The sequence below is a fragment of the Ambystoma mexicanum genome, chromosome 1p (genome assembly GCF_040938575.1).
Source record: "Ambystoma mexicanum isolate Mex_15411 chromosome 1p, UKY_AmexF1_1, whole genome shotgun sequence".
In the NCBI taxonomy this organism is placed as follows: domain Eukaryota; kingdom Metazoa; phylum Chordata; class Amphibia; order Caudata; family Ambystomatidae; genus Ambystoma; species Ambystoma mexicanum.
The window spans coordinates 8,272,164-8,297,726 of record NC_090921.1 but is presented as its reverse complement, the minus strand read 5'-3'; the positions used below and the strand labels follow the sequence as shown (position 1 = coordinate 8,297,726).

The window sequence follows — 25,563 nt, the reverse complement described above, 5'->3', positions numbered from 1 at the left end:
ACATTTGTGGACATTTCCAGAAGGGCAGGATACCAAGTCTAAAAGGGACAAAGATGGGTCACCAGTGCTACTGACGATCCCTGTATCCTGACATGCCAAATCAGTCTTCAAATCATAAGAAATGGAGGGAATGCATAACCCTTGACCCTTACCCAATTTTGCTAAAAAGTATCCAAACCACTGCTTGCAGATCTGACCTCCAACTGAAAAACCTTTGCACTTGGTTATTAATACCAGGTGCAAAGAGATCTATTTAGGGATCCCCAAAGATTATCTATTCTTTGAAACACTGACGACTGAAGCATCTAGTCAATGGAATTATGAATGGTTCTGGAATTCCAGTCGGCCACTGAATCGTGTAAACATGGAAGTCTTTCTGCTTGAAGCAAAATCCACCTGTGCAGACAGAAGTACCAGAACACTTTCGCTGTCTACGCTAAGAAACAAGAATGGGGATCCCCTTGTGCTGATGCACTGCACTGCCATTCTCAGAAGAATGTAGCCTTTCATTCGGTCCTCAACTAAACTCTTCAGAGCAGAATAAACTGCCACCAACTCAAGACAAATGATGTGATGTTCCCTCTCCATTTCTCTCCAGTTATGGTCTCCAGACAACAAGTCCCCAACCCAATAGGCTGGCATCCGACTCTATGACGAGTTCCAGGAACATCGCAAAAAACTGTCTTGCTATTGCAGGCCTGCATGTGGCCAAACATTGGAGTTCTGTCCTGGCTTCCACAGAGAGACGGATCTATAAGAATACCCAAGGCCCTTCCTGAGGGTGTTCAATCTCTGAAACACCTGATAAAGAAGAGGCTGCCTGGAAAAATCACCTGGATCGATGCAAAGAGCAGACCCACAATACGTGCAAGAGGCCTCAGAGATATCATTTGTGTGGCCATCACCAAATTGATTTTCTTCCTGTTAGGACCTGATCTTGGTTAGAGGAAGTTAAAAATAAGACTGGAGTGTGTCAATTCAGAACCCAAGAAAATGTGTGCCCTGACATGGAATAAGATAAGACCTTTTACAGTTTATTTCAGATCCCAAATTCTGTGATAGAGATATTGGGATTTGAAGAGGGCGCATGGCTGTGGTCCGGGCCTGGCACTTTAACAGACTATCGTCCAGGTAAATGATGAGTTGATTGGCCCATGCCCTGAGTGCTGCTCTCACTGTCTTTATAACCTTGGTGGAGTACCAAAGGACTGACGACAGGGCGAATGGAAGGCAGACGGATATCCATTTCCTGTTGTTCCACACAGAATGAAGAACATCCTGATGGGAACTTGAATAGGAATGTATCCTTGTGATCTAACCTGCTCACCAATCTCCAGGAAGCAATGCGTCCCTCAGAAGGTGAATGCCCTCCATCTTAAAGTGATTGCATTCCACTCAATTCTTCATGCTTGGCCAAACATCTTCTAACTTCTTTTGTACCAGAAAAATATTGCTCACTAATCCGCGGGAACAGTGAACATCTTAACAATAGCCCCTTTAATCTTCAATTCTTCTACCTTCTGAAGCATCAGGGGTGCATTTTTGTGAAAAAAACTATCGAGGTAGGGATGAATGCTTAGCAACACATCTCGTTAAAAATGTCTTTGAACTGTTAAATAGTCTGTAGAGCCTGAGGATTGTGATTTATATTGGACCAGAAATGGGAAAACTCAGCAAACCTGCCTCCTATTTTCCCCTGCAAAAAACCCTGAGAATAAGGCAAACTTGCATCTATTAAAATGCTGTTTTAAAAGTCTATATTGTTGAAGTTGGCTCTAGCACCTCCACCCCTATTATGCTGAAGGAAGAATTTGTTGGACTGGAAACTCTGAGTAGACTGTAAACCTGGGTGACTTTATTGCTGGGGCCATTGGTAGACACAGACGGAACACCAACCATTTCCTTTACTGGGTTTTCCAAATACATGCCCTGCAAACACCCTCTTCCTGTCCATAGAAGTGTGAAGACACACACACTTAGAGAGGTCCTTAATGAATTTGGGACCAAACTAAAGAGAATCCACCTCTGTACCCGCCTCACTGCAAGTCAAATCGGCCAACTTGGAATTAACAGCACATCCTTCCTAAACTTCGAATCACAAACCGCATCACTCACAGTGGGCAAGGTTAAAGCCACTTACCTCTTCAACCTACTGGATTTACTACATCAGATTGTGGGCCTAGAAAAGGGAGAGTAGTGTTTAGTGAAATACACTGTTTTACCCTGAGGCACACAAAGAACTTCTTTATCCTTGGTACCCATTGAGGACTTGCATCGTGGAACAGCCTGGTTTTTAACTATTGGAGCCAGTGCTGTAGCATGTGATTCCCCAGGTCCATACACAGCACAAAACAGCTTCTCTCCCTCTGATGAAATATATATGTTGCAGCGCCTGCGGTACTGGCCCTGTTGTTATGCTTAAGTAACTCTTAGAAAGAGCACTGTTTGGGCGAGTTATAACTTCGGCCCCCCTGGACGAATCCTCACCACACCTTACCAAGAAAGTACATGGCCCTGCAGAATGATTCTGCAAAGTTTGCTGCAGTTTTGTCAAGAGGAGCAAAGTGATAGGGGGTCCCAAAATGTGTGGAAATCTTCATAGTCACAGTGGAAAAAGGAGTTTGCTCATGCCTACAGTCCAAATCGCTGGACGGACTTTCACCAAATTTGCCCCAGGGGCGGCGTCTTGGTCCCCAAACCTTGCTTTTGTAAATGTGGTGTAAATCTGTCCAGTAGTTTCTTTAAAAAGGGCCAAAAAGTAGGTAAACAAAGATTTGTGATATCTGAGTCTAGTTCGCGGACTCACTTCCCTATTTGGGTCCACGGACACCACCTAGAACAATCAGGATCCGGCGTGATGTCTGCATACTTCGAGCACGCCCGGTGATTGGATGGTGAAAAGTGTGAGGTGCTTATATTTATATATTTATATTATTTTTTTTAAACAGTTGCCATGTTGAATCCCTGGACAGCCGCATGTGTCCGCGGACAGCACATTGGGAAAAGCAAAGGTTGGCACCCATGAACCTACAGTTTAATTCCCTAATAAAGACATTTGTATATATATATCCTTCTGTGAACTTACCTGTAACTATATATGCTTCATTGTAACCTCACCTGTAACTATGTAACTATGTAAGCTTTGCATTTTCTTACTGCTGCACCCTGTTACCCCTGGGTTTGGTGCGCATTAGAAATAAATAAACAATCAAACAAACAAACAATAACTGCTGTCAGTGCAGTAGAAACATTTATTTGTCATCAGGTAGTTTGATAAGCATACACCATCTGTAGAAATATATCCTGTCATCATAAGACACAAAGGAAGGGGCACATAAATCACATGGTATTTTAAAGAAAACTAGTGAAAGTAAATTTAAGAAGCATGTTTCAATTTGAAAAACAATGGTATGCCCAGCATGGGGGAAGCCTGGTTTAAACGGCACTGGCCCCCATCCCAGTGATATTCATGGCACAATAATTCTGGGGTGTCACTTTCAGGCCAGAAGAAAGAACACAGGCTAGGCAAATAAAACCTCCAACGAATGAAAGATGGCTGGGCAAAGGAGCTCCTTTAAGGCTCCTGGAAAGAGATATTTTCTGGGCCAGAGGAGGGAGGGGCGGTAGTGGGGTGTTGGGTCGGCAGGGTGAGGGCAGGCCACCAATTAAGGGGGGGGGCAAAGCAGCCAATAATGGGGCAATTGCCCCCCTTTACTCCCCTCTAGGGACGCATATGACAGGGACCCTCCCCCACACACATTGATAGTGCTTGTACACACACCACATAAACACTTGCAGACAACAACACGAGCTGGGGCATCACAACACACCCTATCACACATCACACACTGGTATTTACACACATCACATACACACACACACACACACCGGACCTAATTTACAAAAGCTTTTTTCAATGCAAAATGGGGGTCTTTTGCTTCCCTAACCCTGCATGGCCCATTGGGGATGCTGGCTGAGGAACTGCATCTGCCTAGGTACGAGTTGCCGCTCCTGCACCTCCTCGCACATCCAAATGAGCAGGGACTTTGACATAAGTGCTCTGTCTCTTGCACACATGTGCACGAACCAGAAAGGCCTTTTTGCTTCCTGGTTTGTGTTTGTGCTACACAGCAGCTGGAGTTCTGGGAGGGAATATCAAGACCGGTGCAGAAGGTACGCTTCTTTAAATATGTGTATGTATGTGTGATGCATGTGGTGTGTGTAATGAGTGAGTGTGTTATGATTGGTGTGCATGTGAATGAGCAAATGCATGCTGTGTGTGAAGTATGTGTGAATGTGTGTGCGCGTGTGTTTGTACTGGGCAGCAGAGAGAATTTTGGCGGGTGGGGTTGGCGGGGTTAGGGGACAGTCATGATCTTTTTTTACTGGATATCTATGATAGATGCCTAGTAAAAAATAACATGCCTGCCCCTTGGGGTCCCCAGTGTCTCGCATGCACACATAATCACATTGTGTGTGTACAAGGTGCTGGAGCACCAAGAGGGCAGGCATTGCCTTTTTTACTGGGCATCTATGATAAAGCATGCATGATAGGTGTTATTATGTAGCTAGCTAGACAGATATTTTTATGCAACCAGTCTAGCCATTTCTTACTGTGGCATGACATTTTGTATTGGGCATCTTTGATAAAGCAAGCATGATTAATGATATTATTCTTTCTGTGGCATGAACTTGTGTATTGGGAATATTTGATAAACACAAGCATGATAAGTGTTAATATGTAGCTAGACTGGCATTTCAATTCAGCCAGTCTAGCCATTTCTTATTGTGGTATGACATGCTCTATTGGGCATCTTTGGTAAAGCAAGCATGATAAGTGTTATTATGAAGCTAGACTGAAATTGTTTGCAACCAGTCCAGCAATTTCTTACTGTGGCATGACATTTTGTATTGGACACCTTTGATAAAGCAAGAATGAAAAGTGTTATTATGTCCTCGACTGGCATTTCAGTGCAGCCGGTTTGGACATGTTTTCATACTCTGGCATGCATTCTAATGGTAAAGGGAACTGGAGGATGTTCTTGCGTGGGGATACTGCCATATATTGGCAGAAGAAACATGGAGATGTTTTCTTGTAGTATCATTACTGGCATTATGCGCAAAGCAAACATGAGTATGTTCTGAAATGGGAACACTAGGGTATAATGGTGCAGTCAGCATGTAAATGTATGGGCACAGCCAGTGTAAACATGTTTTATACTGGCACATATGGTCAAAGGCATGATGAACATGTATTGGGGAAATGCTCCTGTGCACTGTTGGTGACTTGCATCTATTGGATTTTCTCATGGGTTAACCTTCAAAACCAAATGCATATCGTTTGGCTTTTACCCAATTTTTCTAAATGTGTGTCCTAAAATGCACCATTTAAACATATTATTTTTAAAAGTTTCACGTTGAGAGAACCACCTCCCACCCGCCCGAACAACTCTTGATTGGTTTGGGCTTCCGTGCTGCGCCCAGTCGCTATGGCATATCTCGGAGAAATATTTATGCCCCTCCAGTTAATAAATTCACCAGCCGCCACTGCATAACATAGACTTCGATGGGCTCTAGTCCGCCAAAAACAAAATCCTCCGTTTTCAACCGCCCCGAGGAATTAAAAGGTTGAGAATATAATTTAGTGAAATGTAATGTGCAGCTTTTTAGTAATAATGCATATTTAAAATAATATGTATACTGCTACATTACAAACTTCACGATTTTCTTCTCTCATTTATATTACCCTGTAGTTTTCATGTGCATAAAATGGGCTTGCCTAAGAATGTGGGTGGGGCTTCTGAAAATGTGGGTGGAGCTATTTCAGTCAAAGGCGACAGAAGTGGAGGCGTCAAGAGAAGAGGTCTGCGTGTGCACAAATCAGAAAAAGAAGCTGCACGCGAAAGAGTCACATTGATGGAACTCGTGTCTACACGTCGCACAATGAAGAGAGGCGGCAAGGAGTCAGTGGGCCCTTCATGGGGGCAAAGGAAGTTTCAGGTGCTCAGGAACGTGGAAGCCCCAAATCTCTCCAAAGATTCCGCTTCATAAAAACTCTGCTAAGCTTAGCAGAAAGAGCAGGACAGGCTGCTTTGCCTTCATATTCTACGTGTTGCAGAGCAACGAGCGACCAGCAGTCTCTGTGACGCAATCGGTTAGCGCGTTCGGCTGTTAACCGAAAGGTTGGTGGTTCAAGCCCACCCAGGGACGGCAGGTGTTTCTTTTCTTAATAGCTCTCTCCCTCCATTCAACCCACTGTGCTTTTTATTGAGTTACGAGACCGTGTTCTTTCAATACCTGCAGGTGGCGCTATCCACAACTCCAAACTCGGCTTCTTTAAATGCCTAGTGCACGTGATGTAGTTATTTATAGCTCGCCGCAATGGAAGCTGGGATTCTGCAACTACAGGAATCTTGGCTGGCTGCGTATGCGCAGGGGTTTCTGGGAGGTCACGCCCTTTGGTACACAAGTGAAGAAACACACGAAGCATTAGCAGAATCAACACAGTTACAGAGCAAGATAAACAGTATACCTGGTACAATCCTACAATTCATTGCTTAAAATAACCCTAGAGTCACTCGAGTACTATAAAAACAAGCATTGGCAATGCCAACGGTTTGAGCTTTTGTGTAGGCACGGGAAAGGCACTTGCTAGGCCTTTCCATAAGTGATATTAACTGCCATTAATAGTAGTGCGAGTACAGTGGGCATCTAATAGCAGTACCTGCCAAATGTCTAATACACAATAGACAAAACTGGTGCCTTTGGCAATGCTTGTTTTTAACAATGAAGGGCACGCATAATGCTTTTAAATCGAGGTGCTGAAGGCCGACCTAATTAAGATTTTTTTTACATCAGTAGCGAGTATACATCTCCAATTGAGTCATTACATCTGGAAGACTGCTTTCAAAAACACTTGCAGGCTTGATTAAAGCGGACACAAAGAGGTCCCATAAGGAGGTGTTTTGGGAGGGGAGTGGCAGGAACAGTGTGGAAATGGGCAAAGGTATTAGCATGGCCATGGGCAGTCACTGGGCGGGCAAATAACCAAAACAAACCTATAAAATGTGTCCCTCCTCGTATGCCATTTCTCCCTAACTGCACTCTAATGCACCAGTTTCGGTTGGTGGAAGCACCACTGAAAACCAGGAAACATTGGATTGTAACTTGGACATGTGCCTTGCATTGGCTCTAAAGGGACCCGGTGGCAGGGGCATGCCAGTGTGTGTTTCTGCTGTGCTGCCCTGAGCAAAGTTACCCATTACACACCTGTAGCAGCTGGGCACTCCCTCCTCAGGGGGAGGGCGGGCGTGAGTGTGTGGCATGCCCACGCCTCGCTGCAGGCACTCTGAAGGAGGCTTGTCAGGTATTCAGCACTTCACTACACAGCACTTGCACGATCCGGTACCAGGTGTGAACACCGCATCCGCTCATGTTTAGCACTTTGCATGATGGTAGCTGTACTGTAGTCCTTCACGTGTAAGGGAAATGCCACACCCAGACTCTGGAAACTTGCGCTCAACTTGTTATTCCCATGACAAGCCACAGATTCAATTTGCAAGAAGTGGAAAGTGCACTCACTCCCCCACGTGCATCATCACGACCCCCTAACAGAGCTTACAACCACTTTACTTATAATGTTGACAAAACTTCATATGAGCCACATGAGAACCTGTGATTGGCGGCTCTGAAGTAAAAAAAACATGTCTGGATCCTAGCCAAAAAGCCAGAATGAATGCCTGGTTGGTCTTCCGGGGTCAGTGGGATGGTATAACTGAGCGAGTATCTTGAAAAGCTTGAAAAAAGGATCACTGTCCACTGCGCCTCACGCCTGATTTCATGTGAATATCTACACAGAAGGTCCTAAAATAAGCCTGGTCCTCATCCCACTTGTTCTCCGGTGGTCCAATTCTATCCCGAGCCCAGAGCAATCCGGCCCTGACACCAAACTAAAGAGCAAGGAATCCATATGTTTCTGACATTTATCTGACATTTGTCTGATGTTCCAAAGGCATTAGGCGGGAACCGTTACAGAGTACATCAACATAAAGGGTCAGTTTAATAAAGGAATATTTAACTTTACCCAATACACATGTGGCTTGTAGGCAACCAATTCCATCCTGTTTTTAATACCTCAAAATCCTTATTGATTAATTATGTTATAATTGTAAAGTGAACTTTGTATCCACACCAATTCATATGGGATTACACTATAGGCTCAATCAGCGCTACCAAAAGGTGAGCCAAGCGTGTTGGGTTTTCACTAGTCACTGTGAGGAGATTGACAGGGTATTGTGGGAGATCAACTGGATGGTTAGAGAGGAAGGAACGCGTCTACAACTCTTCCAGCTCCCTCAACGCAGTTAACTTTAAAAATAAATATATATGGACAGTTATTGACAGCAAATTCAAATAAACTACGTTTGTAACTTGAGTAATTGTATTAATCTTTCTATCATTTTCACACAAAGCAATATGTTTCAGGTGGTTTTCCATGCGTGAGTTGTCTCAGACATACATTTACCACATGAGTGCATGTCACCATTCACAACATGCTCCTGCCCTGTGCCTTCATTTCTCAGTCAATTGCGTTCTGGGAATTGTAGTCTTTGGTCATTTCAAAATAATAAAATCAACTCAAGTAAAAACAAGCCTGTGAATAGAATAGGGTGTCCCCGGTGAAATTAGTTCATCTGGGAACCTTATAAACAGCGCAACCATGTCACAGAACGATTGGTTTGCACGGTACGACTGCGAAGCTCCTCTTGGCAGACGACCAAGCAGACACCACCAGGATATTATTTGTCATTCAGTGTTTCCCACGGCATGCTTCTCCCAAGTCCTCGCTGCTGTACTTGCAAATGCCATTCTATGACAAGACAGGAGGCTCGCATTATGCTTTATCTTTCTTTAATACTGCCACAACAGCTTTTCAACTTATACCTTTAAACATCTACCTTTGTGCTTTTTTTTTTTACAAAACATAAAATAGCCAATTCCGAAGTTTAAAAGTTTCAAACCAGAGTCTTACATCTCGAAAACTCTCAAACTCAAACTCCCATGCACCTCTGAGAGTGCCGTAGTCCTGACCCTATCCCATGCTCCAATGCAGTGATAGGAACCCTACTGTCCCAGGTCCTTTCCTCTTTCTTTTTGCTGCCATGAGATAAGTACATCATAATTCACTCTCTTGTTTAAGTCAATAGCGATAGCAGCGTAGTATAGAACTTTGTATTAGAAGCGCGTAAGTCGCGCAAATCTAAACTATTTACTAGAAAGTAAATACAATTCTTACAGTGAACTAAAGTGTACTTCAGTGCGTTCGTTTCGTTTTCTCTCACGCATTCGCGTCGAGCGCCGCGAGATATTTCTGTGAAGAGGAGGCTCCTCGGTTCCGCGCATTCAAACACGACGTGCGACAGCACCCAGGGGAGCGAGAGGAGCTGAATTCCTGTCATCCCCTAGGAGGTCTTCCGCCGGCAGCGCAACGTTGTCATTGCGTTGCGTATGCTGAGTGAGGAGAAAGCGGAGTGAAACGGACTTAGAAAAAAAAAAAAAGAAAGTATAATCAAATTTTTCACCGGAGAAAAAAGGGATTCAGACTAGAATTGTCAAAGGTGACTAACTTTAATCCCTTGCTGACAGCACAGCAGTTAGCCTTGCTAACACTATGGCTCTTTACAAAAGTCCCGGTGATACTCCCTCTACCTCACCAGAATGGTCAGAAGAGGAATGGGAAGAAAGTCCTTACCAACAGGACTCAGACCTGTCACAGAGCTTCAAGCAGGTACTAGGAGATTCCTTGACCAGAGCGGTGTCTCATGGAGTGCAGCCTATTACCCAAAGGCTGGATATACTGGAAGCTGTTTTTAACGAGCAGCAAGCTCTGCTTGCAAAAAAGAGAAAGACAGAATGCCAAGATAAAGAGCTGTCAGCCAGACACCCCGAAGATGGGGTTGAACCCTTGGGGAGGAAAGCGGCTCGCAAGAGTAAACACTCTGTGACCCCCCGAGCAATCTGAATAAGGAGGATTCCACTCCCCAAGAGAATAGTGACCCTGTCGCCAGGCTTAAATGAGCCTTCCGGGATAAGAAAAGAAGCCAGGACAGACCCCCTACCCCAGAGGTGAGTAATCCAGGGGACAACGATGAAGGCTACATGCCGGATGATGAGGGTGATGAAGTAGAAGAGGATCACCTTTACGAAGAAGCGATAGATCCTCAAGAACCTGAGAGTTCAACAGATATGTTTGACCCGGAGGCTATCGGACACCCTAAGTCATCAGAGTGGGTCCCATCACCCAGAGTGGCAGCCTACATGGCTCAACGTATACGCAAGCCACTGGATAGAGAAATAAGATCGCGGATGCTGTCAGAATGCCCTAGACTTGAGTTGCCAGGCAAGCTGGCCGACACTCCTGAACTTGACTCCAAAATGGTCACCTTCGTTACAAAGACGGCGAAAGACATACGTAAGGGCGTAGACCGAGCCTGGCGAGGGTGCCAAGATAAGCTCCTCGACCTAGCCGGCCCATTGGCAAAGATAATGGATCTCGCGGAGAAAACGAAGGACACAGGTACTCCTGTAGATGCTTCCTTGTTAGCCTGTTGGGCTCAGAGAGACGTATGTATCTTGGGAAATGCGAATTGTGCACTATCAGCCGAGAGAAGAAGGGGTGTTCTTCTTAAGATCGACACTAAGCTAAGCGACTTAGCGTCGTACAAGGCAGGTGAAGGAGCAAGAGGCCTACTTTTCGGCGAGGCATTCGCTAAGGAGATGGCACAGCTCGTGGGAACTTATTCGGCTCTTGAACGAGCACAAAGCTCAATCAAAACAATTTTCCCCACTCGAGTTTTTTCCGGGACCGGTCGTTACAGGGGTCGTACGTCCGGTCGGTTTAACTATCAACGAAGACCCCAGGGGCCGCGCGCCCAATATTGGGAATTAAGACAACAAGACACATTCTTCCCGGCCAAGTCCAGATTTCCCAGAGGACGAAGAGGGAGAGGTGCATACCGGCAACCAAATGCCTCAGGAGGTGAGTGCAATGAGAGTTCGAGTAGGAGGGAGAACCCTCCAGTTTCTAAGCGCATGGCAAGCATTATCGCGCGATGCATGGGTACTGCAAGCAGTGGGAGGACTACAGCTAGAATTTGTGGGGAACCCAGTTCAGAGATCAGAACCCCATTTTATTCAGATGCCTCGAGAAGAGGCAAGGTTGTTGATCAGCGAAATTCTCCAATTAGCAAACAAAAATGCTATAGAAAAATATACGCAAGGAGGGCCAGGATTCCTCAGCAATTTATTTCTTGTTCACAGGGGGGACAAAGTATGCCCTGTCATAAATCTGAACGAATGGGTGGTTTACAATCATTTCAAGATGGAGGGCATTCATCTAATCCGAGATCTCCTCCGGACGGGGGACTGGTGAGCGCGATGAGACCTCAAAGACGCGTATCTAACGATTCCGATAACTCAAGAGTTTCAGAAATATCTGAGGTTTTGGTGGGAAGGAGAGATATGGCACTTCACGTGTCTTCCGTTCGGACTAGCATCGACGCCTTGGGCATTCACCAAGTTGATGAAACCCGTTGCAGCAGCCATAAGAGAGCGAGGCATTCGCATAATCATTTACCTAGACAACATTCTCGTCATGGGTACAGACAAAGTCACGCTTTCCAAGAACGTGCAATGGATATTCACGCTCTTGACCTCGCTAGGATTCCTAGTAAATTTAGACAAATCTCAGCTAGTGCCAGTGCAAAATATAGAATTCCTGGGTTTCAGTATAGACACAAACAAAGCAACCCTAGAGCTACCACATCACAAAGTGAAGGCTATAAAGAAAGAGCTCAGAACAGTTATAGCAAAGAAAGTCATATCTCTTCAAGCTCTCGTAAGGGTAGTTGGCCTGCTAGCGGCTTCGATCCAAGCGATTTTTCCGGGTCTGCTCCATTATCGAGCTCTACAGAGGCTCAAGATAAGACACCTACAAGAAGGGGTGGGATATCATCAGCTAATGACCCTAGACCCAGAAGCGATCTCGGAACTCCACTGGTGGCTCGCCAACATGGAGGCCTGGAATGGCCGTGCGATTTTCGGAGACTAACCGGACATCGTCATAGAATCAGACGCAAGCAGGTCCAGATGGGGAGCCAGATACGAAAACTTAGAGACAGGGGGGGAAGTGGTCGGAACAGGAACTAGAAATGCACATAAACTGTCTCGAACTTTTGGCAGGGTCTTTTGCAGTGCAAGCATTTACGAAGGACAGAGTTCGGTGTTGCGTTCTGCTCTGCTCATAATGGACAACATTTCAGCAGTGCGTTATATCAACAAACTGGGAGGAACGAGATCGAGGATGCTAGCAGAACTAGCAAAAGATTTTTGGCACTACTGCCTTCAGAATCAAGTAGCAGTCACAGCAGAGTATCTGCCAGGGACGCTCAATGAGAGAGCGGACTGGAATTCACAATATCTTGTAGATTCAAGCGATTGGAAACTACACCCGAATGTGTTAAACAGATTGCAGAACCTCTGGGGTCCCGTTCATATAGATCTATTTGCGTCCAGACTGAACGCTCAGGCGCAGACTTATTTCAGTTGGAGATTAGACCCAGGGGCAGCGGGCACAGACGCCTTCCTCCAACCTTGGAACAGAACACTGAATTATGCCTTCCCTCTGTTTCTCATGATCTCGAGAGCACTAGCGAAAGTGTGCAGGGAGCGAGCAGACCTATTAATAGTCCTTCCCCTCTGGAGATCGCAGCCTTGGTTTCCAGTAGCAATGGAACTTTCTACGGATTTTCCAAGGATAGTTCCACAGCAGCAGGACCTTCTACTAGACCCAATCGGGAGAATTCACCCCCTAGTATCAACAGGCACCCTGCGATTGATAGCTTGCAAGGTTTCAGGAGAAAGTGGGAATTGCCAGGCATTTCGCGACTCGCTGCAGACTGTATCAGAGATTCATGGGCGCCTTCCACCGTCAGGAGCTATAACATGGCATGGAAGAGTTGGGTTTACTGGTGCACAGAGCATGGTTTGGATCCCGTTTCTGCCCCTGTAGTACAATTATTGAACTTCCTAGCAATGAAATTCCAAGAAGGTAGTGCCTTCAGGATGATAGGTGTACTGCGGTCCGTGATCTCTGCAGGCCATGACATGGTAGATAGTAAAGCTATAGGAGAACATCCGTCAGTCTTGCATCTTTTGAGAGGAATGAAATTAAAAAAGCCTCCAGAACCTAAGTATACGACATTATGGGATGTCAGGGAAGTTTTTCAGCTGTTTCTAGCATGGCCAGACAATAAAGATCTCGATTGCAACTCTCTGGCAAGCTGGCAATGTTGTTGTGTCTCACAGCATGCCGAAGAGTTTCCGATGTAAAGGCGCTAGAGATAAACAGGAAGATATTCTATCCAGAGGGAGTAGCATTTTCAATAGCTAAAAGAACAAAAACAGACACTCGAGTGATTTCATACCCCTATTTTACAGAGAATAAGAAACTGTGCGTAGCCCAATGTATTAAAGATTATGAAACAGCCACAGTACTGCTGAGACCGCAAGGCGTAACGCAGCTGCTAATAGCGCATAGAAAACCTTTTCATGCAGTAGCAACAGCGACAATTGCGAGATGGGTACGTGAGATAATGCAATGGGCAGGCATAGACTTGTCACAATTTGGGGCGCATTCAGCTAGAGGGGCGATGGCATCTAGAGCATTTGCAGCGGGAGTGCCACTCCAAGATATAATGAAAGCGGCCGACGGGTCCTCCGAGTCTACTTTTAAGACTTTTTATTTCAAGCCAGTGTCAGATTTGGCAAATAGAGTGGTGGCTAGCTTTGAAGAAGCATAATGCAAGCTTCATGTCTGGTCATAGAATAAAGATTGCCAACGCTGACAGCTTAGAAAGTCTTCATTCTATTAAAGACAAGGAGGCAAGCATTATATTTCACCCGGAAAGACTCGAAAGTTGATGTTATAATGTTGATATCACATGTTCAACTTTGTCTTATCATCTTATCACCCGCCCTTAAAAAGAATATGTTTCTGTTTTTCTAGGAGATGATCAGAAAGCAGCATGATCTCAATCACGGGACCGGTGAAGTGCTCTTTGTCGTCTGAGAAGCAGCAGCGTTTGGTTCCAACAACACTGTTTCAGTTATAAGTTGCAAGTTGGTTGTTGACAGTTCAGAACAGAGTTGGATTTGTTTCAGAGGATTTTCAAGGCAAGACAGAAAGAGGAAAGGACCTGGGACAGTAGGGTTCTTATAGGATGACCTATCACCACATTGGAGCATGGGATAGGGTAAGGACTACGGCACTCCCAGAGGTGCATGGGAGTTTGAGTTTGAGAGTTTTCGAGATGTAAGACTCTGGTTTGAAACTTTTAAACTTCGGATTGGCTATTTTATTTTTTGTAAAAAAAAAAAAAAGCACAAAGGTAGATGTTTAAAAGTATACGTTGAAACGCTGTTGTGGTAGTATTAAAGAAAGATAAAGCATAATGCTCGCCTCCTTGTCTTTAATAGAATGAAGACTTCCTGAGCTGTCAGTGTTGGCAATCTTTATTATAGTACTGTTGAAATGCACATTTCCTTGCCCCTTAGTGCTGTGGCAGCAGGTTTGTGAGTGGCGCTGATCAGATTTATTTTTTATTTTTTTATTTATTTAGTTCTTGTAAGGCGCTATACGAACATAGGCCTCAGAGCACTACACAAAAAAACATACCATATAGAAAACACTATAAATAAACAGAGCAAATAAACAGCAAACAACAAAAAAGCATCAGTGGGAAGTCTATAAACAGCAAATATATGCAGAAATTAAAGACTCACACTATTAGTCTTGAATTTGAGGAGTACATTGGCAGGTATTTACACCGGCTTAAAAACCCTGGAAGGTTATTAGTTCCACAACCCACCACAACACAGTCCCTATGTTTCGCAGTACACCAGTCATTGATTTTTACTCTGCGTAGAAACTTAAGATCAGAACTTCTAACTACACCAGGGCCAGTTCTTAGACAGAGCCATGCCAGTACTTTATTACATAAGGCCTCCTTTGGTTCTCTCGCACCGGAAACATCCACATTAGTAGTGATAAAGTTCCTATGGTCAGTGACCAAGTCTCTAATTAGACAGTCCTTAGGGGTAGGCATTTGAAATTCTATTGACCGTAGGGTCCGAATATTGGCTGGTTTCGAAACAGGGTCTACGACAGACACAAGTATGCCAGCCAATCAATTATGGGTGGAGCAATCGAAGCAGCGACATTCAATACATGGACAGATTTTGGTAATAGCGTTTTAGAGCAATTCAAGCATGTGGACACATCAGTTTACCAAAAACCATTCACTTTGTTGGAAGCCACATGTGCTACAAGCAGTGTCTGGGGATCAGGAGGACGGGGTATCCTAACTGGAACCGAATGGTAGCTTGCAATCCATTTCTGTACATGGTCCATCCAAACCATAAGTTCATCAGAGTTAGCACAATTGTTAAGTTCAACAGAGGTTTTCATTTGAAAAAGCTTCCATAGCTCAGATGAAATGTTTTTCTCAGAATTAATAGACAACCTCCAACTCCGCGCCAGACTTCCTAAAATCTATGACCCTCTAGCCAAAAATTTAATATCCTACCCCTAATAACAGTACTAGCAACCCTGGAGGGCAGCAGACTCATTCTAAAGCCCCCTCTCACAATGCCACCAACCCTCAGCACCCACTCCAAATTAATAGCCGTATTAATCGAGACCACAATACCCACCCTAGGTGATACCTCAACACCCAAGCACCACCTTTGGTGCCCATACAAACCGGTATAAAAGGAGCTCTAATAAACGCCCGTTCTATGGTAGCCCATGGGACTGAAATAGCAGACCTTCTCCGCATGGAAAATTTGGATTTCCTTGCTATTACTGAATCCTGGCTACACTCAGCAGCCGGCCCAGCGATCAAGCTAGCCATCCCCAAGGATTACACCCTTCTAAGAATAGATCGCACCACTTCTCGAGGCGGAGGCCTTGCCATAATTGCTAAAACTAGCCTAGCATTGAGACTCGCACCCCCTCTAAATGTAGACACCTGCGAATCTCTCACCACCAAGCTGTCCATCTCTGATACCCAGACTTTATCTATTCACCTCATATACATACATCCAGGCCCACTAGGCTCCTATAAAGAAGATCTTACTAACATCCTGTTGGACAACCTTAAAAACTCCTCACAATGCCTTCTCTTAGGAGACCTTAACCATGGCTGCAAAGACCCAGCAGAACGTACCGGCACGCAGATCAATGATTCCCTTGAGGAATTAGGGTTCACCCAAAAAGTAACAAGTGCAACCCATATTAAAGGCAGAACCCTCGACTGGTTAGCAGAGTACAACTGCCAGACCTCCATTACTGCCCCTACACCACTGCCTTGGACTGACCACCACCTGATCTCCTTCACCATAGAGGTGACAGCCCCCTTACAACTCGATAGCATAGCTCCTGCCATTCCCACTCGAAACAAAAAAATATTACATCCGACAAACTCATCCCCTTGATTCTACTAACCCTGAATGTTCTTCCTGACAACACAGACCCACACATCTTAGTAGAAGAGTACAATAAAGTAATGTTATCTGCCCTAGACTCCATAGCACCATTGAAAATCAGAAAGAGCAAACCGAAAAAACATCCAAATACTTGGTTCTCGCCCCACCTGAAAGCAATCAGACTGTAGAAACGCAAATGCAAACACATCTGGAAATTACAGCCATCTGACACCAACAGAAACAACCTTAGCAAACTAGCCTCCCTCTACACAAAAGTGATTATCCTTGCCAAACAAGAATCATATAACCTGTGCATTACTCAAGCCAACTCTAACACCAAAGAACTGTTCACTATCCTTAAAGAGATAGAAACGCCTATCCAAGCCCCAGATACTTGCCTCAAAGATAAAATCTGGTGCACCAGTATTCAGAACGCCCTATCTAGCAAAATATCGACCCTCCAAGCCAAGATCAATAATAAAAAAGAAACCCTCATCCTCGCCCCTAATCCCAACAAAATATCCACGCCTGCGTTCCTGTTCTCCCTGCCTACCACTCCTCCCACCCCCCTCACATCCCACTTCTACTTCAAGAAAGTATCCATCCTTGAAGTTGAAAAAGTCATCCTCACCCTCAAACCATCTAACTGCCACGGTGACCCTTGCCCAATACAAATCATTAAAGATGCTGCACATGACCTCTCCCCATTCATCACCAAACTTATAAATGCATCCTTCTCCACTGGCATCATTCCCCACAACCTGAAACAGTCATGATTCCTCCCACTCCTTAAAAAACAAACTCTTGACCCTTCCATACCCACTAACTATCGCCCTATCAGCACAGCTCCGTTCCTGCTTAAAATGTTAGACAAGGTGCCGTACCTCCAAATCCAACAATATCTGGAACGTAACCACCTCCTAGGAGTTCGTCAGTCAGTTTTTAGACCACAACATAAAAGCACCTCAAAGCACAAATAGACACTTTGAGGGTCAATGGTAAGACAGCAGTACTACTGCTACTTGATATCTCAGCTGCCTTCGATTTAGTCGACCACAAGATTCTCTGCACCACTTGGACTCAGCCGTTCACTTCTCACAAGAAGCGATAGGATGGATTCAATCCTTCCTTGACAACAGAACTATGCAGGTCTTCTGACCCCTTGCAGCCGATGACCCCTTACCCATCACCTGTGGTGTGCCTCAGGGCTCCTGCGTTTTTCCTACTCTGTACAACATCTTTACGAAGTCCCTTTTTGATGATCTAAATGGCCTGGGTATCACCTACAATAGTTATGCGGATGATGCACAGATCCTCATCCCGTTGACGGCAGATTACAACTAGGATTTGGCCTTCGTGAACAGAGTGTACCTCATCATCCAGGCATGGATGGCCTCGCATGGGCTATGCCTGAATGATGACAAAACGGAAATCCTCATCCTCGGCACCTCCACTAACCTCCACAAACTAGGTCATCTCTACTCGAATTTTAAAATAGACATCAATGACATTACAGTAGCCAAAGAAGTCAAAACACTTGGTTTCTATCCTGACTGGAGAAGTTCCTGCCTCAGTCTGTGATAGTTGATATTCTAGTTGATATTCTGTTCTTCTCTGCTTGGTGGGTCATTCTTCTATGTCCCCGGAAGAGGCTATCAAGGATGGGACCAACAGTAAAGCTGAAGGGTCCATGTGGAAGGCTTATGCTGGGACGCATCTATCTCTACACTCTGCTATGTATTCCTCTTATACTGCAGAAATGGAGCTTGATGGCCTGTGGACTGCCTCTAGGGCCTTGCAGGATGGGTCCAACCATTTGCCCCACATCCAAACAGTCCACAGGATGCTGGAATACTCGTCAGACTTGGCGTACGATTGGGTCAAGGCATCGGCCATAACCATGGGTTCCGTGGTGGCTGGGCACCAGAATTTGCATCTTCGGGACTGGCAGACAGACTCACACCAGAAGGTGGTTGGCTTGAAGAACTCCTTTGAAGGTCATACTCTCTTGGTGACTCTTTGGAAGGGAGGGTGCCCAGGGTCTTCCGGGCAGATAAGAATACAGGCAAGTTGCGTAAGAAGCCGGACCTGAAGTCTTCTTGTCAGAAATCGGACAAGAGTAAGCCTTGCACCCCTTGCTAAGGTGCTCATAAAGCTGGTTGGGAGAGGGTCAGGTGGGTTCCGACAGGCTAGCATCAAGCACCTGGCCACAAATAGCCGAAGTCCTGACTCGAAAGGTCAGTGTGCGTTTTTAGGGTTTCTGGAAGGTGTGGACTCAGTTGTCCAGGGTTCCTTGGGAATCGGGCTACGAGATGGTGCTGCCGCCTGAAGTTCTCCTCCCTCAATGTGTCCTCGGGAACTGTCAGGACCCCGATGTCATAGTACTTGGTGAAAAGGTCGGCCATGCAGCTGGCTGTGGCAGAATTCCTCCGGAAGAGGGTGGTGATGCCGGTTCCTCCACGCAAGCAGGGAAAAGGCCACTATTCTATCACGTTCTTGGTCCCCAGGCAAGAGGGGGAAGTTTCAACTGATCATAGATCTGAAGAGGCAGAATCATCAAATTGTCACCCACCGCTTCAAGATGGAATGCTTACCGCGGGTCATCCCACTGGTCCAGAAGGGGGACCTCTTGGCATCTATCAATCTCCAGGATGCCTATTTACACCTTTGCATCTGGTGGCCTCATCAATGCTTCCTCCTTTTCTCTGTGGAGGGGTTGCATTATCTGTTCTGTACTCTCCGCTTTGGGTTGAAGTCGGCACCCAGACTGTTCACAAAGGACATCCTGGTCATCTTTTTCTCCAATCCAGGCCTCCCTATAGCTGATACCTATACCAGTGCTTCCTCCAGGCAAGCCTCACCGACAGCCTTTTTGACGTTCCCTCGCAAGACCTATGGACTCTGTGCTCTCGCCTTTCTCTTCTCCCATTAATGGTGGCACTGGTGGGAGGCCCTCCTGGCCTCCTTCCACTCCTCTAAGGTCATCATTAATGCTTACTTGAATGGTACCGTCTTGGTCCAAGGCCCTCAAGCTAATCTTCTCCTCTTTGATAGATGCTTCCCGCGCCGCATCAATTTCCTTTCTTCTGCGGCTGTCCTGTCTCTCCCCTCCATGGCTTCCTCCCCTCCCCCTGCTGTCTCCGCCTTTGCTAACTTGCACTCTCCTCCCTCTTCTTCTGCCCCCCCTCGGGCTTCTTCTATACTATCGAAGGGTGTACCTCTTATTTGTATCTCTCCCTGGTAGTCTTTCAAGTACGGCAATCTTCTCCATATTGCCACTCTAAACTCTCGCTCAGCTGTCAACCACTCCTCTGACATCTGCCACCTCCTTGAGGAACTTGACCTCTATGTCCTCAGTCTCACTGAGACATGGTTCACAGTCAGCTCTGTCACAAGCTTTCCCTTACTTCGTCTGAAGGCTCTCTCTCTCTCTCCTAGCCATTCCCTTACAGTGGCTACCATCTATCAGCCACCTTCTCAAATTTCCTCCTTCCCCTCTGAGTGGGCAGACCTCTCCTTTTCCCTCCTGGTCTCAACCACTCAACTCCTCCTCCTTGAGGAACTTGACCTCTATGTCCTCGGTCTCACTGAGACATGTTTCACGGTCAGCTCTGTCACAAGCTTTGACACTCTCCTCCCTGATGGCTACAAGATCCTCTCCGCGCTCCGATCCAACCGTTCTGGAGTGGGTGTAGCCCTGATATTCCCTGATTGGATTCCTGCCTCTGTCATTCCTATGCAGGCCTACTTACCTTTCAAATGCCTCGTCTGAGCTCTCTCTCTCTCTCTCTCCTGGCCATTCCCTTACAGTGGCTACCATCTATCAGCCACCTGCTCAAATCTCCTCCTTCCCCTCTGAGTGGGCAGACCTCTCCTTTTCCCTCCTGGTCTCAACCACTCAACTCCTCCTTCTTGGAGACTTCAACGTCCACCTGGATGCTTCCTGTCCTTCCTTTGAACTCTTTTGCGACTTCTGCGACTCTCTCTCACTCTCTATTCTCCGCTCTGGCCCAACTCTCTGCAGGGCACGCTCTGGATGTTTTGACCTCTTCAGACATTCCCCTTTCAATCCCTCTCACAACTCCTATCTCCTGGAGTGATCACTTTCTCCTTTCCTCCCAGCTCACCCTCTCTACCCCTCAGGCCAAGCCAACTCCAGCACTGCCACCTACCTTCTCGGTTATCCAACCCATGAATCATGTGTCATTTGAGGCTATCGCCACCACTTTCTCACCCCCCTTCCCCATTGGCTGACTCACACCCTGACACAGCCCTTTCCAGGCTCCACTCTGCTATATCTGATACCCTCGATGTTCTTGCCCCTGTTATGAGGATCCGCTTGAAGCCCAAAGCCAAGTACAACTCTTGGTACGACTTAGACCTTGTCACCCTTAAACACAAGTGCAGGGTGGCTGAGAGGAAATGGCGTGCTTCAGTTACACCCTCTGACAAAGTGGCCTGCTCCAAAGACAATACTGACTCTCTGTCCGCACCAAGAAGAGAGCCCACATCCAAGCCAGTGTCTCTGCAGCATCTAACAACTCGGCCAAACTCTTTAAAATCTGCAAGGAGCTGGGCAATCGTGCTGCAGTCTCTACCTCTCCTGTCCCCTCCCAGGTCCTCTGCACAGCCCTGCCTTCTCATTTCTTCTCTAAAACTGAGGGCATCCTGTCCTCTCTTTCTTCCTCTCCCCTTCCTCCCTCTACTCCCTGCTCATCCTCTGGCCCTTCTTCACCCACCTCTTCTCCCACTTCTCTGCCTTTCCCCTGTACTCCCCCGATGAGGTTTCTAGACAAGTCTGATCTATGAAAGTCTCGTCAAAACAGGTTCACTCCTGTTCCTCCAAAACCATCAAGGACCATATTGACACCCTGGCTCCTGCTCTGGCTGACTTCTGCAACCACTCCTTCGCTGCTAGAGTCTTCCATTTCCCCATGAAGCACTCCCTTGTGCACCCTCTTCTTTAGAAACCTTCTGCCGAACCTTCCTGCCTGGCTAACTATCGCCCAATCTCCATCCCTCTTTTCCTGGGCAAACTCCTGGAAAGCTGTCCATCTCCCAGCTTAATCTTCATGCAGAATCTGCTGGTTGCCTCCATGACTATCAGTCTGGCTTCAGAGCTGCCAGAAGCACGGAAACCGCTCTCCTGAACATCCATGAAGACCTGCTCTCCAACCTTGATTCCAACACCCCCTGTGTCCTCATCTTACTTGATCTCTCTTCTGCCTTTGACACAGTCAACCATGCCATCCTGCTCAACCGTCTCTGTGATAACTTGGGTTTCACTGATAAGGCCCTGGCTTTGCTGACTTCTTTCTCTCCGATCGATCCTCACAGGTCCAACTTGGTTCCTTCCTATCCTCTATCTCTATCTCTACCTGTGGTGTTCCACATGGGTCTAACCTCTCCCCGTGGCTGTTCCGGAAGCACCTCAAGATCTTCCTCTTTGCTTATGCTTTCTCTCCTCCTCTCCCCTGCTGATCTCCTGGCTGAATCTGAAACTGCACTGGTTACCTGGATACCCTCTGATCTCGGGCCAAGGGTCCCCTCCCCGCCAGTTGCACACCTGCACTGCCCCCTCCCCTGCACTTGCGCAACAGTATTAACAGTATTATTTACTGTTTATCCTATGCACTACACTGCCCCCTCCCCTGCACTTGCGCAATCTCATTGTTACTTGGCCTAGTAAGATCATTTTCTCTGTCTTCCCTCTGCTCACCCTCCCTTGCCTCATCGCGCCTTGAAATACTTGTGTTTAGGCGCGTTATAAATGCCATATCATATCATATCATACTGTAGTCCTGTCTCTCCCTCCGAATTGGCTGAATGGGGCTGTGCTTGTTTATTGCTTACTGTGGCCAGTCGGGTGGGCGCTACTGATATCCTTCAGCAAAGGCGAGGCACCAACAGAGTTTAAAAATAAAAAAAGGATTCCTGAGGATGAAGGGCGCTACATCACACGTAAGCACTGTAACGAGGAAGAGTAGAACTAGGCGTAATGAAGATTAGCAGTAAGTAATCCCTGCATTTATCAACTTTGCATGGCTGATTATGTCCATCTGAGATCACGTTATACACATTGGTGGTGGGGTTCTTTTTTCTAGTTGTTCAAATGAACTCTTTCATCCTTTGCTGCTGGCAGTTCAGTAACAAAGTTGAAATGCAAAATCTATACCTCTGTGGGTTTACGAAAATTACAATTTTCCTGTACAGCAAGGTAGGAATATCTGTAAATGGAATCGAAGAACCAATCGCTATATCCCAGAATATCTTGACGAGAACCCCAGACAAAAAAGATTGAGAGGCCTTGACACCCCTGATCTATTGATCCATGAAGAGCGAGGCAGCAATACCAGAAAGTTGCATGTCCCAACAAACCCACCTGGCAAGGGTAGAAGACACAAGAGCAAATGTGTCCTTGGAAAAAACAAGTAGCTGTGAACCATTGGCTTCCTGACATTGACCGTGCTGCTTTAAGCATTTGACCACACATCATTAACCCTTCTTCAGGCATGGCAGAAGCACCTCTCAAATACCTTGTGATGTTGAAACACACACCAAAGGGAGAACATGGCCTGTTGCTAACATCTAAGACTTGAACATCAGAAAAACCTCTGAAGAAAATAAGGCATAATGATAAAGTTAACGTTGCGGACAATTGTTCCAAAGATAGCATCTCTTTTGAAGGTCACACCAAAACAAATTGTTTACATTAACCCCTTTTGAGTAAACTCACTAAGGGATGAGTACCGATAGCCACCCCCATCCACACCCTCATGACCTGCTGAGACAGTGGATCTGTACATGATAATGGCACCAAATGCTTTACCTACTTAAGTGAACAACATCAAAGACTTACTGCTTCAATGGCAGATACCGAAGTGGGATCCAAGAGTTTACCCACACACCAGCCGCACCAAGCCCACTAAGCTCTGGGTATTAAGTGCGTTATAAATAACATGTCATATCCATTTTCTACTGTGGCATGGCATTTTGTATTGGACACCTTTGATAAAGGAAGCATGAGAAGTGTTATTATGTCCTCGACTGGCATTTCAGTGCAGCCAGTTTGGACATGTTTTCATACTCTGGCATGCATTCTAATGGTAAAGGGAACTGGAGGATGTTCTTGCGTGGGGATACTGCCATATATTGGCAGAAGAAACATGGACATGTTTTCTTGCAGTATCATTACTACCATTATGCACAAAGCAAACATGAGTATGTTCTGAAATGGGAATATTAGGGTATAATGGTGCAGTCAGCATGGAAATGTATGGGCACAGCCAGTGTGAACATGTTTTATACTGGCACAAATTCTGGGCAAAGGCATCATGAATATGTATTGGGGAAATGCTCCTGTGCACTGTTGGATTTATTTTCTCATGAGTTAACCTTCAAAACCAAATGCATAGAGTTTGGCTTTTTACCCAATATTTCTAAAGGTTTGTTCTAAAATGCACCATTTTAACATATTATTTTTAAAAGTTTCTCATTGAGAGAACCCTACCCCACCCCCTGAACACCCCTTGATTGGTTTGGGTTACCTTGTTATGCTCAGTCGCTATGGCATATATTAGAAATAAAAATGTCTATTGCTTCATTACACAACTTCATAATTTTCTTCTCTCTCATTTATATTATCCTGTAGTTTTCATGTGCATGAAATGGGCTTGCCTAAGAATGTGGGTGGGGCTTCGGAAAATGTGGTTGGAGCTATTTCAATCAAAGGCGACATTTGTACAGCATCCGTCATCAAAGATGGTGCTAATGAGTTAGCCCCTCTCATCACCTCTCTGATCAACTCCTCCTTCAAAAACTCAGTGGTCCCCAACAACCTTAAAGAAGCTTGGGTCCTACCCCTGCTCAAAAATCCTAACCTAGATCCCAACATTCCCACAAATTACAGGCCCATCACCACAGTCGCATTTCTTCTCAAAATCTTGGACAGGGTAGCCTATCTCCAAATACAACAACATTTGGAAGATAACAACCTCCTAGGCCTGCGACAATCCGGCTTCAGACCAAGGCACGGGACTGAAACTGCCCTCTTGGATCTAAAAATCCAAATGGATGACGCCAAAGACAAGGGCAAACTGGCCATTTTGCTCTTGCTGGATCTCTCTGCTGCCTTTGATCTGGTTGACCACCAGATCCTCACTCAACACCTCTCCTCGGCTGCTGCATTCTTCCAGAATGCCACTAAGTGGATCCAGTCATTTCTGTCTGACAGGACGACTAGAGTCTTCGCCCCCACTGCGGCTGCGGACCCTATCCCAATCACATGTGGAGTTCCACAAGGCTCCTGCATTTCTCCCACACTTTACAACATCTTCACAATGCTCCTATTTGACCGTGTTGACGATCTGGGTGTCAGCTACACTAATTATGCTGACGACACCCAGGTCCTCATCACGCTCACTGGTAGCTATGAGGAAGATGTTGCAAAGCTTAATGATATCTACTTAGAAATCCAAGCCTGGATGGCCACACACAGTCTTTGCCTTAACGACGATAAGACAGAATTGCTTATCGTAGGCTCTCAAGCGCGCCTCAGCAAACTGGACCAAAGGTACCATTCCTTTACTATTGATGGCAACATCATAAAAGTCTCCAAAGAGTTTAAAACACTAGGTGTATACCTCGATTCTACCCTATCACTAAAGAAACAAATAAACTCTACCATCGCAGCTACCTCATACACCAATAAATTGATCAATGCCTGCAGGCCTTTTCTCTCCACCTCTAGCTGCCTCACCCTATCTAGAGCGCTGATATTGTCTAAATTAGACTATTGCAACACACTCTACTTAGGCACTACCACTAAAAACTTGAATAGACTCCAGATCCTGCAAAATAATGCACTAAGATGTGCCCTCAACCTCCCGCGCTAGGCGCACATATCTACGGCTAGAAAAGAAGTCCACTGGCTCCCGATCCGTGACAGAATTAAGCTAAGAACACTGGTCATCACCCACACATACCTTTCACACACTGCCCCACGGTACCTTTCTGACA

At 45.9% G+C, this 25,563-nt stretch overlaps 1 non-coding gene across 1 annotated transcript; it reads left to right on the top strand.

The window, feature by feature from the left end:
- Positions 1–6,136: 6,136 nt before the first annotated feature.
- TRNAN-GUU (transfer RNA asparagine (anticodon GUU)) lies at positions 6,137–6,210 on the top strand. Its single transcript has one exon. It is a non-coding gene; the product is annotated as a tRNA-Asn (tRNA).
- Positions 6,211–25,563: the final 19,353 nt, after the last annotated feature.